This window comes from Nannospalax galili, unplaced genomic scaffold (assembly GCF_000622305.1).
Source record: "Nannospalax galili isolate Female #2095 unplaced genomic scaffold, S.galili_v1.0 scaffold510, whole genome shotgun sequence".
In the NCBI taxonomy this organism is placed as follows: domain Eukaryota; kingdom Metazoa; phylum Chordata; class Mammalia; order Rodentia; family Spalacidae; genus Nannospalax; species Nannospalax galili.
The window spans coordinates 2,784,359-2,799,348 of NW_008329677.1; the positions used below are offsets into that span (position 1 = coordinate 2,784,359).

The window sequence follows — 14,990 nt, forward strand, 5'->3', positions numbered from 1 at the left end:
CAACCTGGTTTACACAGTGAGTTCCAGGCCAGCTGGGTTACAGAGAGACCCTGTCTTCTCAAAAAGGAAAAGAGGAAGAGGAAAAGAATCATAGTCCCTTTAAGTTAAATTGAGTGATGAAGGCAAATCAATTTGAGAGAAAGAGGCTAAGACAGAAAAGGAACAGAACACCTAGAATTTCAAGTAGATCACATTCTAAAGCAGTATTTAGGGAAAATTGTGCTGGTTTCCCCAGCGGTAACCCTCTTCCTTGCTCTCTGAGGAAGAGCAACCACGATTCCTACTTCCTGTTAGCATCTCACTTCTGTCTAGAATTCCACTTCCTGTTGCTATCCTAGTTCTTCAGAGAGCACCATGCTTCAGGCTCTCAATGACCACAAGAATTATCAGCCCTTTCAGGATCACAATGATAGTTCCAAAGTATGATCATTCCTGGAAGTTTTCAATTTATAGAACAGATGAAAAAGTCTGTCTGTTTTTACCAGTCTCAAACTTAACAATCTTTATCTTGTTCTCCTTATTCACTTCCCTTCTTACCCTAAAAAGAAGAAGATAGAGAAAAAGAAGTTTTCCTTTTGAAGACAACATGTCTGTGGTCTAACAAGCTGTTTTTAGGATTTTCTTTTCCCTCAGAGTTTGAAAACACTGCTAAACCCTGTACCCATGTCCTGTCTTTCTTTCTAACTGCTGTGATTTTTAATTAACTTGCTATCATGCATGGAGGCTTGGGCTTTGATATGCTATCTTAGAGATTATTTCATACCTTTGGCAAGAGTCAAACTGGTTGTGATGAAAACCAATCATATTTTGAAAGAATAAAAACATATGGCTTGTGGGTGAAGTTTTGCAAATGAGAAAAAGGAACTGTATAGTTTAAAGAGTCCAGATCTGTAAGTTAGAGGAAAATAGGCTGGATGTGGGATGAAGGGAAGTCTGAAAGGTGTGTACAAAACGTACCAAATTGAGACTGAAAGAGTTCATTTTATAAGTTGAGTCGAAATGTGTTCAGAGATGCAAACATGTTTACTGAAGTGCCTTAAACATACACATGTGCTTGTTATTTCAGTATTTGGTGATGTTAATGATCACTTTCTAATTCACTCTTCTAAATGCAGTCCTACCTATATTAACATGAACCATGTGTACACATTCTGAAGAAAAATTCTATTCTCTTGACCAGGATGAAAAAGTAAAAGAACATCCATTGTCAAGGTTGGCAAGCAGAGGTGCTGAGAGTCTACAGTATGTCCCCTGACAAGTTCTTTCCTGGAAATAATTACCATGATTTGATGACTTCATATTTTTAAGATACTATATAGGTTACTGGCAAACTGAAGTATCAGTTAAGATTATAGTCCATCAGGGGAGGTGGGCAAGAATCCCGAGCCCTAACTGAGGAACTACTGGCAACTGATAGCTGCTAGGAGAGGGGGACTCAATTTTCTTTAAAGGTGTGATGCTGGGTACGTTGACCAGACTCCAGAGGATGGGCTCACAACCAAGAACATTTGGAGAATACAAATGAGACTCTACGGGCCTTTAAAAAGTAATAGAGAGCATGAAGGTTTTGTGGAGCTGGAGGAGGGAGTCTGAAAAAGGTCAATTGTATGAAATTCTCAATGAATCACTAAAAATATTTTTAAATAGATTATGATCTCTCAGTTTAAACCTTTTTAAGAGGGAAGGAAGTCATTTGATGTCTACTCATGAGCAGAGATGGGGAAGACGCTCATACTGATCATGGTTTATTCCAACCAAAGTGATGAACAACACATGGCTCTTTATGACTGTCTTGAAATCACTGCATGTTCTAGACTTGCCTAAGACAATAGCCATGGCATTATGCAGTAGTCACAATGTAGGTAGTCTGCATTGAGCTCTGATAGAAGTGTATAAGCACTGCATGCACACTGGATTTTGAAAATCTGAGATAACTTGCAAGTTACAATAAGGACTCACCTGGTAAGATATGCCCACTGGTGCAAAAGTGGCGTGAATATCATAAGAATAACCAGCCACGTTCTGATTAGATTTAAGGTCTACTCCACAAGATGGAACCCATACCTTGTGGCTATACAAGTCGTAGGCCCTAGGGGAGAACCTACTACTATTATTCTGTTACATGAACAGCGTATTAAACCAACTCCTAGTAACATCACTATATCCATAGATGAGTACATCTCCCAAACCTATCAGAGAAGCTTCTTTTTGCAGTAGATGATGATTAACATAGAGACTCATACTTGGCTGTAGAGAAAAAGAGACTGTGGACTGCTCAGCCATAACTGAGATCCCAAGGCTAAGAGATCATCAAGGAAGAGGGGGTAGGAAGGCTGTAAGAGCCAGAGGAAGTGAATGAATACAATGAAACAGTGTTTTCAGAATACAACAGGGCAGGTTCACATATGAACTAACAGATGTTTACCAGCTTGTACTAGACCTCTGCCAGCTCAAGCCAGACAAAATGCCAGCAAGGAGAGAGAAGGAAAGCAGAAATTCCCACCCCTAGCTGAGAAGCTATTGGCAACAGATAGCTGTTGGGAGAGGGAGAGTCAGTTTTCTTTAAAGGTGTGGCCTCTAGAAGGTCGACCATGCTCCACTGGGTGGGCCCATATGTAAGAGTATGTATGTGTAGGTATATTATATATACACATACACACACACACACACACACACACACACATTTTTTAAGAGGACACAAAGTTTGGTGGGAGGAATCTGGGAGGAGTTGGGGAAGTAAGGGTGGAAATGACCAAAATATGTTCTATGCAATTTCTAATTTTAAAAAGATCTTAAGAAGCTTCTTTTGCAACAAACAGATTATTATAGAGTTCTGCAACTAGCTAGACACAGAGATTTTCTGTGAGTTGCCCAACCCTAAGTGACACATCTACAATGGAACCTCTACACCTAAGGCTCGCAGAACATAGTGGAACAAAGGGTAGAGAGAACATTAATGCATCTCTCAACTCTCATCAACAAAACTCCCTAATGCATCAGAGGGCCAGGAACACAAAAGACACAAATGGCCAAAGCGTAGAGAATAAGAGACTGCAAAATGTGGGTCTGTGGGTCCTTGGACAGGACTCCTATATTAAACTTCACCAACCCAGGCTCAGGGATTATTTCGGAAGATGAGGTGAAAAGATTGTAAGAGCCAGGGGAGCAGGTGCGTGACCATATGGAAATAGAGTCTTACAAGCTCCTTGGATCTTGCTCATATGAACCTACAGCAATGGTGTCTGCATGCACAAGACCCATGCAAACTCAAGCAGAAGAAAATCCCAGCATATAACTGTGGAAATGGGCAGCAGGCCCCAGTCTTAGCTGAAGAACTATTGGAAGCTGCTGGGTAAGGAAGCGCTGATCTTCTTAATGGGATGGACTCTAGACAGAGTAACTAAACCTTGGATGAACTTGCACTGAGGGGACATCTGAGGACACTAATTTGACTTGATAGACCTTAACACAAATGACAAAATGCATGAAATCCAGTGGGGTGGGGGCTATGGGCAGGTGCCAATTGGGAAGGGGCTATAAAGATGATTAAGATATTTTTCATGAAATACACAAAAATTCAGTTGAAAACATTTATAAAAAAGAAGTTAAATAAACCATCAATAATTTGTATATCAGTTTCATGATAAAATGAAACTGTTTCAATAATAGGTAAAATAAAATATTTTATTCAGGTCAATTTTGGGTGTTTATTTTATTTAAGGAAGCTATCAGAAATGTAAAAGGACATTATGTGTCTTGCATTTCATCTCTATTAGACAGTACTATTATGAATGGTGAGGATGAGTGACTCCTTTGTAAATGTATGTATTTTAAAAGGAACATAAAGAATACATTACTCTTTGAGAGACAATTCTCTTATGTGTTAGAAATCTAGTCCTCTAGGAGGCAAGATACTTAGAATTTCCTTTTTGGAGCTGTAAACAGTTATCTCAAGGGTCACTGTACAACTTCTTCAGTAGCAACTGACTCCTTGTGATCATTTAGGGTCATGTTGCAGCCTAAATATCATTTTCATTATTTAAAACAAGCAAATCAGCTTGAGGGTTAGGAGTGGGAACACTTCTGTTGAGTAATAGCTAGAGCACTGGAGCCTCCAAATTCTCACCTCAAACCATAGGTCCATTCCTTGCTACCTCTTGCCCAATCCCAACTACCCACGCACATCCCTGGACTTCTTCACTATTCCCCAAACACACCACAGCTTTTGTACTTCCCTGTCATTTTCATAGACTTTTTTACTTCTTAGAAGGCTGATTTCTTTCCTCTGTTTGTAAAAGTCCTACTCATATTTAAAACCCAACTCAGAGTCCCCTTTTGCTAAGTAGATCTACTTTGTTCCTGTAATTCTCCATTTTTATCATTTAATCATAAGGTACAGCTAAGTTTTGTTTAAAATACTTGATCATGCAAGCACAGGCCATCTCATGTATTCTGTAGCTCTCTTTGCCTAGAGCACTGTAAGACCAACAATTGGTGTTGCACTAGCTTATCTCTGTGTGTGCCTCTGTGTTCATACATATGCCTGTGTGAAACACTTGAGAACACATACAGAGAGAAAAGAGAAATCTAAGAAAGTTATATACCAGATGGTTTCATGGTGACACTTGGTAGCCAATGAGTGATTGTTTTAAAAAATTGGTAAAGTAGACATACATAAAATTTCCTATCATAATAACCATTTCTAAGTGGAAATTCATAGGATTAACTGTATGAACATCATCGTGTCATTGTACAGCACATTTCCAGAAATTTTCACCTCTCAGAGCTGAAACTCTAGGCCTATCAGACTGTAACTCTTCATGATTTTTCTTCCCAGCCCCTGGCAACCAGCATTCAACTTCCTATTCCTATGAACAGAACTATACTAAGTATCTCACGTAAGGGGAACTGTATATAACATATGTTTTTTATCGCTGGCTTAGTCCCCAAGACTCACACATGTTGCAGCATGTGTCAGAACCTTCCTTTCTAAGGCTGAATAATGTTTGGGTTTTATGTAGACAGCACATCTTATTTTTCTACTCACTGGGCATGACAGCCACCTCCACATTTGTCTACTGTAAATAGACACCCTATAGATGGGGGAATATGGCTATTTTTTGGCATCCCTGTTTTCATTTCTTTAGGAATATACCTAGAATTGGAACTGCTGGATCCAGGGCAATTCTGGTTTGAATTTTTAACGAATTGTCATGCTATTTTCAACAGTGGCCACATCATTGTACACTTCCCCTCCTGTTACACATGTGTTCCAGTTTCTTCACAGACTTACCACTGCTTTTTATTTTCTATTCTGTGATACAGCAGCCATGCCCTTGGGTATGAAGTGATATCTCATTGTTTGATCAGAATTTCCCCAGTAACTTGTAATGCTAAGCGTCTTTTCATGTGCTCACTGGTAACTTGTAGATCATCTTTAGAGACATGTCTAGCTGAGTCCTTTGCCCATTTTAAATTGAGTTATTATGATTTTTTTGTCTTGGGATTGCAAAAGTCCTTTATACAATCTGGGTGAAAACTGATTATCAGATTGTAATCTACAAATATTTTCTTCTGTTCTCTTTTAACTCTGTGATGTCATTTCATTAATGGAGACATAATTTTGATGTAGTTCAATTTATCTGCTTTGATTTCTATTCCCTGTATTTTGTGTCATATCTGGGAAATAACTGCTAAATCCAATGTCATGAATATTTTCCCCTATAATTTATCTTAAAACCCTTAAAGTTTTGCTAGTTGTTTTGAGACAAGGTCTTACTATGTATCCCAGGCCAGCCTTTAGCTCCCAATCCTTCTATATGAGCCTCTAGAGTACTGGAATCCTGTAGGCATGAACCACCACATAAAGCTCAGTTTTATAGTCTTAAATACTTTATTTAGGTCTCTGATAAATTTTGAGTTAGCTTTTGTATAGGTAGCAAGAAGTTCATTCTTTTGCATGTAGATATAAAGCTTTCCCAACATTACTTGATGCAATATTATCCTTTCCCCTTTGAGTAGTCAGTACCTTTGCTGAAAATCATTTGACCCTGTGTGACCTAATGTCTGGAATCTGTGCTTTGTTCAGTTTGTCTGTATGTTGGTCTTAATACTGCTACCATGTCCTCTGGATCACTGTAGCTTTAAAGTCAGTCAGTATGAAATCTCCAATTTTCATGATTGTTTTAGCTATTTGAGATCCTTTTAATATTCTATATGAATTTAGGACATCATTTTCTATTTCTTGAAAAAAAATTATGATTTTGATACAGACTGCATGCAACCCATAGAACACTTTGAGTAGTATTGTCATCTATTTAAAAAACATATTTATTTTATACATGTATTTTGCCTGCATGTAAGTGCACCCATGCATTAATACATGTAGAAGCCAGATGAGGGCGTTGGGTGCTCTGGAACTGGAGTTACAGATGGTTGTTAGCTGCCATGTGGGTGTTGGGGACTGAACCTGGGCCCTCTGGAAGAGCAGCCACTGTTCCTAACTACTGAGTCATCTCTCCTGCACCAGCACTGTCATCTTGACAATAGTCCATGCCATTTAAATTTTCTTTCAGTAGTATTTTGTAGTTTTAAGTATTTAAAGCCCCTTGCCTCATTGGCTAATTTAATTCCTACTCATCTTTTGTTCTGGTAGGACTTTGACTGCTATATTGACTACAAGTGGCCAAATGAGGCATCCTCATCTTGTTCCAGATTTCAGAGAAAAACTGTTTCAGGCTTTCACCACTGAGCATGTTGACTGTAGATACTGATGATTCTTTTATGTTTTCTTATACATTCCTTAAAAGCTTTGGGTGGTACATGACACAGGTGCACTTGTATACATCCAGACAAAACACTCATATACATAAAAATAAAATCAATCTTTGTTATTTATTTATTTATTTTTGTCTTTTTGAGACAGGGTCTCCCTGTAGCCCCAGCTGTCCTGGAACTCACTATGTAGACCAGGCTGGCCTTGAACTCACAGAGATCCACCTGCCTCTGCCTCCTAAGTGCTGGGATTAAAGGCATGCACTACCACGCTTGGCACAAAATCTTTTTTTTAAAGCTTTGTGTGGGGATCATGTGTAATTTTTACAATCAGATGAAACTTTATTTTAATAAGAATTTACTGGACAGGGATGGAGAGATGGCTCAGTGGTTAAGAGCACTGACTGCTCTTGCAGAGGACCTGGGTTCGATTCCCAGCACCCACATGGTGGCTTGGAACAGTCCTTAACTCCAGTTCTAGGGGAATCTGAAGTCATCTTCTGACCTCTGCGGCACTGCATGACACAGGTGCACTCACACGCATGCAGGCAATACACTCATACACATAAAAATAATAAATAAAATATTTTTAAAAAAGAATTTACTGGACAGATCATGAATGAATTGCTTCATTGAAAACTCCATTCTTTGCTCAAGTATAGCAGAAATAAAGATAAACAGGAAGTGGAGTATGTATTTCAGTTCTGGCCAAAAGGAGATAACACAGGGAAAGATCTTTCTCCTTTTGACCATGAATTCTTTTTCCTTGACAGGGTCTGTCTTCTTCATTACTATCATGAGGTCAGGTGCTATCATAGCAGTCTTTCTCTGATGATTTATCAGTATGTCACATTCACATTTTGGAATTATCTATTAAAAATAAAATTTGTGATCCTAGGGATTGAACCAATGGCCTTGCACATACTAGGCAAGCGCTCTACCACTGGGCTATAGCCCCAGCACTTACATTTGTCATTTGAACTGAAGATGCATGGCACATCTGTATGTTGAAGGCCAATGGTTGAGAAATTTTCACTCTGATTTAAGGATAGCATGCAATGAGGGGGTCCTTACTCTAGAAGACAGTGGCAACCACCAATTTCAATGCCCCAGAATAATCCACAAGATTATTATTGTGGATGCCAGAGAGGGAACATCTTTATTTTTAATCTTGCTATATTAAGACAGTGGTTTGGTCAATACTTCACCCCCAACCCCAAAAGAGCTGAAGAAGTCACAGAAAAACTCACAGCCATACTGGAAGTACTGGGAGCTATCTTAGAATGATTCTCATCATCTCCTAAGTCGTCTCCAAAATTGTGCACATCAAGAGAAGTTTAGATAGCCTCTGCTCTCAAAAAAGGGTAATGTAAAGTGCTGGAATCTAGTGTTAAATGCTTTTGGGTGTTTATGGCAAACAATGACATTGGAAGTTTGTTGGGAAACCCTGCTTTTAGGGTTGTAGTCCTCCATGTCTGGATAGCTCTAAGGGGCTGGGCGCCAAATGGAAGGACTCCCTTTCTCAGCAGGGGGCCCCCTGCTCTCTTTCTGATTTACCTGGAAAGTGCCACCAAGCACGGATGCCTGACTTTATTTGGAACATGACCTTTGGCATAGTTACCTGGAGTAAAAACTACCCCCAGGTTTTTTCTATATGATAATTGGGCATTGCCTGGTAGTCGGACGATAGGAGGCCACTGCCACATGTAAATAAAGCATACTATGAGCACCTATCAGCTGAGGCTTTGGCTACTGCTTCCACACTATATTTTCCCCAGTTCTCCCACTGAATAAACGGAGCTGTTTCACTGAATCACTGAGTCTGGAGCTGTTTGCATCATTGAACCTGCCTCCCTGGAAGGGCTTTCTTCCGTCAGTGCTCACTGGCTGTCCTGATCCCGCTCGTCGCTTCTGCTCCCCTTGTCCTTGTGGATTGGTGGCCAATGACCCATGAGGAGAGGGAGAGACCCCACAGAAGTTATTGTGTTCTTTCTGTGGTCTCTTTTCTACTCAGATGTCCCAAGTGATTTGAAGGCCCAATGCAAGAGGCCATCAGATGCAGCTCTTGCTTGTTTGGTCCAGAAAAAAAAAATCACAGCTTAGGCTAGAGAAACTGTTGAAACATGGATCAATCTTAATTCCTTTCCTAACCTCTAGGCATCTAAGTTCCATGGATCTTTTTAAGAACATTTGCTGTGTCACTGCTCTGTGTAAGGGCTATACAAAGGCAAGTGATGAGACCCCTAGCCCTGGAGTCATGGAGTTCAACTGCTCCAAGGGTGATAGGTCACACACAGTTACCAGTGGCCAAAACATCTGTTCCCGTCTTCATGCAGTAAAGTGGCAGTACCACCATATATCAGCTGACATATATACATACAGCAGATGTAGAAGCCAAGTTCTCGGGATGCCTTTTCACATAGCTTCAGACATGGGTCTTGGAGATTGGAGGAGAGATTGTTCTCAGCAGATACAGCAAACCCTTTGCATTTGGGGGGTAGGGGGAGAAATGCCTGTAGATACAGAACCTGGTCATGTTCTCTTGATGGCTAGCTAAGGCCTTGCTCAAAGACTGAGGTCAGCTCCCTCTTGTAGCATCACCAAACGTGCAGTGGCCTGGCCCATTGGGTCTTACACATTGAGTGGGCCCCAGAGACTCCTGGAGAGCTAACTACAGCACACATTGCAGGGTCTCACCCAGAAGTTCTGATTTGGGAAGTCTGGTACAATAATTGAAATTTCTAACTCTAATATGTTATCAAATGATGCTGATGGATGCTCTGCTAAATGGGACCCTACTTTAAGAAGCTATGGTTTAAGGGCTGGAGAGATGGCTCAGGGGTTAAGAGCACTGAATGCTCTTACAGAGGACCCGGGTTCAATTCCCAGCATCCACATGGCAGCTAACAACCATGCTAATTCCAGTTCTAGTGGAATTCAACACCCTCTTAGGACCTCTGCAGGCACTGCACAACATGGGTGCACTTACCTACATGCAAACCATACACTCATACACATAAAATAAAAGTTTTAAAATATTTTTAAAAAGAAGCTTTGGCTTAGACTTATATTTATGCACCTAAGGAAAACCGGGCTATAGGATCCTATACCTTTAGAGGTCTAAGAAGTTCTTTCTCAGACCTGACAGTCCTCTCAATCTTTCAGTGACAAACATCTGAACTCCTGCCTACGAACTAAGGGACATGTTTACTCACCCATCATCTCTCAATCTTTCAGTCACCAAGGGGCCTCATTGTAATAGTTACGGTTGGTTGTCAACATTAAATGGCTTGAGAAGTTTCCAGAACACTGGTGTGTGTGTGTGTGTGTGTGTGTGTTTGTGTGTGTGTGTGTGTGTGTGTGTGTGTGTGTGTGTGATGGTGCTTCCAGAGAACATTGGTGTGTGGGTCAATGAACTGAGTGGGGAAGCTCTGCCCTGAGTGAGGGCAGCACTATCCAACAGGCTGAAGTCCCAGGTGGAACAAAAAACAGTAGAAGAGCAAAGCTCATACACGCACACTTATCCCTTCCGAGCAAGTTGAGTTTTGCTGATGTCAGATGACATGTGGACTTCAGACTCCAGATTCATAAGCCTTTGAGCCTAGATTTATAGCATCAGTTCTTCAAGGAGCTTCCACATCTTCGGTCTTAAACTGGAGCTGCATCTTTGGTCTTTTTATTTTGAGATTCCCAGCTTCTTGAACTGAGCAGCCACTGGCTTCCTAGGCTCTCCAGGCTGCAGGTAGCTATGGTGGGGTGAGTCAGCCTTTAACTATGTGAGAAAATGTAACAAATATCCCCTTAAAATTGTATATATTTTATTGATTCTGTTCCTCTGGGCACCCCGAATTAATACTCTCACTATAATCTGAATCTAGCACGGGATATAAAAAGAAAATAAATTTGGGTTCTACCCAAGGAGCTCACAGTATTGGTGGTAAAGCAGAACTTCCCTCAAACCAGTTAAACAGGACAGTCTGGGGCTATATGCCAGGTAGACAGAGACAACAATATGCCATGGGCACATCTGGGGACACATCCTCTCTTGCAGGCTTCTGAAGGTCTTATTAATATAGAACTTCTCTCTAGAAAACATGCAGTACTCATGTCTGGGGGAAGAAGTTCATCCAGTGATGCATGACCTTAGTGATAATCAGTCCTCATTAGTCACAAAGTCAAACAAAGAGAGATCCCAAGAGACTTACCAGGTGCACTTGCCATCCCCCTCCTCAGTTAACTAGACCGTCTGCTTCACATTATGACAATCGTATTGGAATGAACTCAGCGAGCTCTGTGGTTTCCTGTCTTTGTTCACACTCCTCCCTATTATTTTAAAGGGTATTTTTCAATTTAGATGAATGGAGAAGTAGGCAATAAGGCAATTATAGTAAATGCCAATGGTAGGATCTATGTAGTGACTATATGCATATTAATGAGGGACTCTCAATATGATTGAAAATTCTTCAAAATGATGATAGGAAAAGAAAGCTTGTATTTATGGAACAGTGGTGGAATAGCTTAGAGGATGTAATATAAGCTTAAAGGGACAAATATGTAGGACAAATCATAATTTAATGTAGTATTTTCCATTGGTTATATTTTTGTTGAATAAAAATTATTGAGTGTCTGCTATATTTCTGGCACTGTCCTTGGCTAGAATTTCAACAATAAACAAAATAAATTATTAGAGCTGTGACAGAGCATGTAGTAGGGGATGCAGGAAAATTAATAAATAAATATCTGAGACATGGAGAGCATGCCATCAGTAGAACAGTGTAATAGGACTTACCAGTGCTCATCCTCTCTCATAAACATTGATTTTGACATCATTCCATGCAAGAAAACAGCTTTGCAAGAGTTTGGGGATACAGATGAGAGACTACAGTACCCAGGAACAGCAAAGAGTAAGACATACTTATGAGGATAGGAAGGCCAGGTTTCTTACCTGCATCAACCTCCACCTGAAGCCAAGGCAATACAGGGTAATTATCCTCTCTGCATGAGGAAAGGAGAATAAATGAAGCACCTGAATTTGCTGTAGACTCTCAACATCAGGCCATTTCCATAAACTCGGGCTCCAGGATGGTTCTGCAGCCCCAAGCTTCAGAACTACCCTAGCAATGGGTTAGCCCAACAAACTCCAAATTCAGGCCTACCCTGGTGCTAGCAGGCCAGCCTCACTAACAGTTCATCTCCTGTAAACACAGGCTCCAATACCACCATGTATAAGATTAGCTACTACAACCTAAATGTCTAGGCCCACATTGACAGACAGTCTCCAGACCTCCACAGTTCCAATGCATGCTCCTATGGTACCAAGCAACACACCAAAGCTTACAGAAGCACTTCAATGTCTACCCCTGCAGATACAAGTTTGAGGCCCGTCCCTATACACTGTCCAGGCTTGCTTCTCAGCAATAATGGGTCTAGTAAACACAGAATGCAGACCCAGCCTCTAGACATGCCATGGTTATAGGCCCAGATTCTATATCCCCAGACTCCACACTACCATCACAGACCTATCCTTTAATCTTGCCATACCCAAAGACTCCAGAATAAAGAACACCTCCAGGGAACCTTGCCAAATAGCCTCAGAATCTTTAAACTAGTTGACAAGTGAAGGGCTTCCCCTATCAATGCCAGTCTTAAGTCAGGCTTCTTCAAATGTGCAGGCATCAACACATGGCCTCATGAATCATGAATAATCAGAAAATCATGACCCTCAAAGTAATAAAGAACCAACTTAAAGACATCTAAATTTTTGGCAAAAAATTCTAAGCAATCACCCTAAATAAACTTAGTGAACTATTAGAGACTAGACAATGGGCTGAGGAGATGGCTGTCAGTAAAATGCTTGTTATGCAAGCATGAGAACCTGAGTTTGGATCCAAGCCAGCTGCAGTGATACAATCCTGTAAACCCAGCACGGAGTGGGCAGAGACAAGTGGATCCTAAGGGCTTCCTGGCCAGTCAGTCTAGCAAAAATAGTGAGCTCATGAGCTCCAGGTTTAGCTCGAGACCCTGTCTCAGAAAGTAAGGTGGGGGATATAAAAGAGGACAACTGATATGGACATGTCTGGCCTGAACATGTGTGCACAAATATGCATACACCACACACACACACACAGACACACACACACACAGACACACACACACATATGAGAGAGAGACACAGAGAGAGAGAGAGAGAGAGAGAGAGATTAACTGAAAGTTCAACCAAGAGGTTAGAAAAATTTTTAAAAAAAACTAAGAGAAATCTAGAAGTAAAGGCCATAATAACTGAACTGAAAAATTCCATAGTGGGTTTTCATAGTAGACTTTATCACACAAAAGCCAGGACTGGCAATTTTTTAGGCTAGATTAATTAAATTTACACAGTCAGGGAGACAAAAAGAAAACTGAATGAAAAATGTGAAGAAGCCTGGGAGAAGCATGAGGTGTTATCAAATAATGAACATATGCACTATCTGAGTTCCTGAATGCTTAGAGAAAGACACGGTGGCACAAATTTTACTAAAGACACAGTGACAAAAAACTTTCAAAATATGAAAAGAGAAATGTTCATCTAAATCCACGAAACCCCAAAATCCCAATTAGATTAAGTTTAAAGAAAGCTTCACCAAGATGCATTATCCAATTCCCAAAAGGCACAAAAATTTTGTGAACAAGAGAAAAGCACATTATATATGCAAGGGAACCTTAAGACTATCAACAGATTTCTCAGTGGGAACCTTCATCTCAGGAAAGTGTAGACTAACAAAAAGTATTGAAAGATATACAACTGTCAACCTCAAACACTTTATTCAGTAAATCTGTCCTTTAGAAGAGAATGAGAAGTAAAGACTTTCCCAGAGAAACAAAAGCTGTAGCAGTTTGTCAACGTTTCACTTTCCATACAAGAAAATTTGAAGGGAACCCTTAAAATTGAAACAAAAAGACCAAGACAACTCAAAAGCATACCAAAGTACAAAAACTCAACTTAAAAGCAAAGTTATGATAAAATTCAGAATACTGTAACACTGTAATGGAAGTGTGTCAATTACTTTAAACTCTATTGTAAAAGTTAAAAGGTGGGTTGAGAGAGTAGTTCAGTGGTAAAGCACTTATCTAGCATGGTCTTAGTTTAAACCAACAATACCTTGCAAAACATAAAATAAAAGTTAAAAGACAACAGTATTAAAAATAGCAATAGGCTGGTTGTGGTGGAACATACAGCAGTAGGAAGTACTGAAGAGGCAGAGGCAGGAGGATCACAAGTTTGAGGTCAGCCTGGGCTATATTATTTATTTTTTTGCATAACACAGGTGCACTTACAAACATGCAGGCATAACACTCATTCACATAAAATAAAAATAATAAATAAAATGAAAATAAAAATAGCAGTAGGTACAATTACTTTGTGAGAGATACACAATATATAAAAGATGCAAACTGCAAAATCAGTAATAAAATGTAGTAGCAGTTTTTATACAGCAACTTATCAGACTAAAATAGATGGTAATAACTATAATATGCTTTGAGTAAGCCTCATGTAACCACAAAGAAAAATCCTGTCATAGACACTCGAAGGATAAAGAGAAAAGAATATAAGCATATTACTACAAAACTCATCAAATTGCACAGAATTTCGGAAGAATGTAGCAAAGGAAGTATGAAACATGAAACAAACAAAAAACATCTGCTAACAAAATGTCAATAGTAAATTCTCTCTTATCAATGATTACTTAAATGTAAGTGTACTGAGTTTTCCAACCAACAGACACAAAATGGCAGAATAAATTTAAAAAAACATGTATGTACTGTCTATAAGAGATTTATTTTAACTTTAAGGACACATATAGGATGAAAATGAAGGATAGAAAAAGATATTTTATGAGAATGGTAATTAAAAGTCACAACATACCTCAACATAATTAAAGCCATATGTAACAAACCCACAACCAACATCATTCTAAATGGAGAAAAACTGGAAGCATTCCCATTGAAATCAGGAACCAGACAAGGCTGTCTACTACCTCCACTTCTCTTTAACACAGTGCTTGAAACTCTTGCAAGAGCAATAAGACAAGAGCAGAAAATAAAAGGAGTAATAATTGGAAAAGAAGAATTCAAAGCATCCTTTTTGAAGATGATATGATATTATATCTAAGAGATGCCAAAAATTCCACCAGAAAACTCCTAGAAATTATTAACATGTTCAGTAAAGTGGCAGGTTA

The 14,990-nt window shown here is 39.6% G+C and overlaps 1 protein-coding gene across 3 annotated transcripts in view; it reads right to left on the minus strand.

Moving 5' to 3' along the window:
• The window catches only part of Slc24a3 (solute carrier family 24 member 3), a 571,799-nt gene that overhangs the window by 360,067 nt on the left and 196,742 nt on the right, over positions 1-14,990 (minus strand). The gene's annotated exons all lie outside the window — the stretch shown is intronic.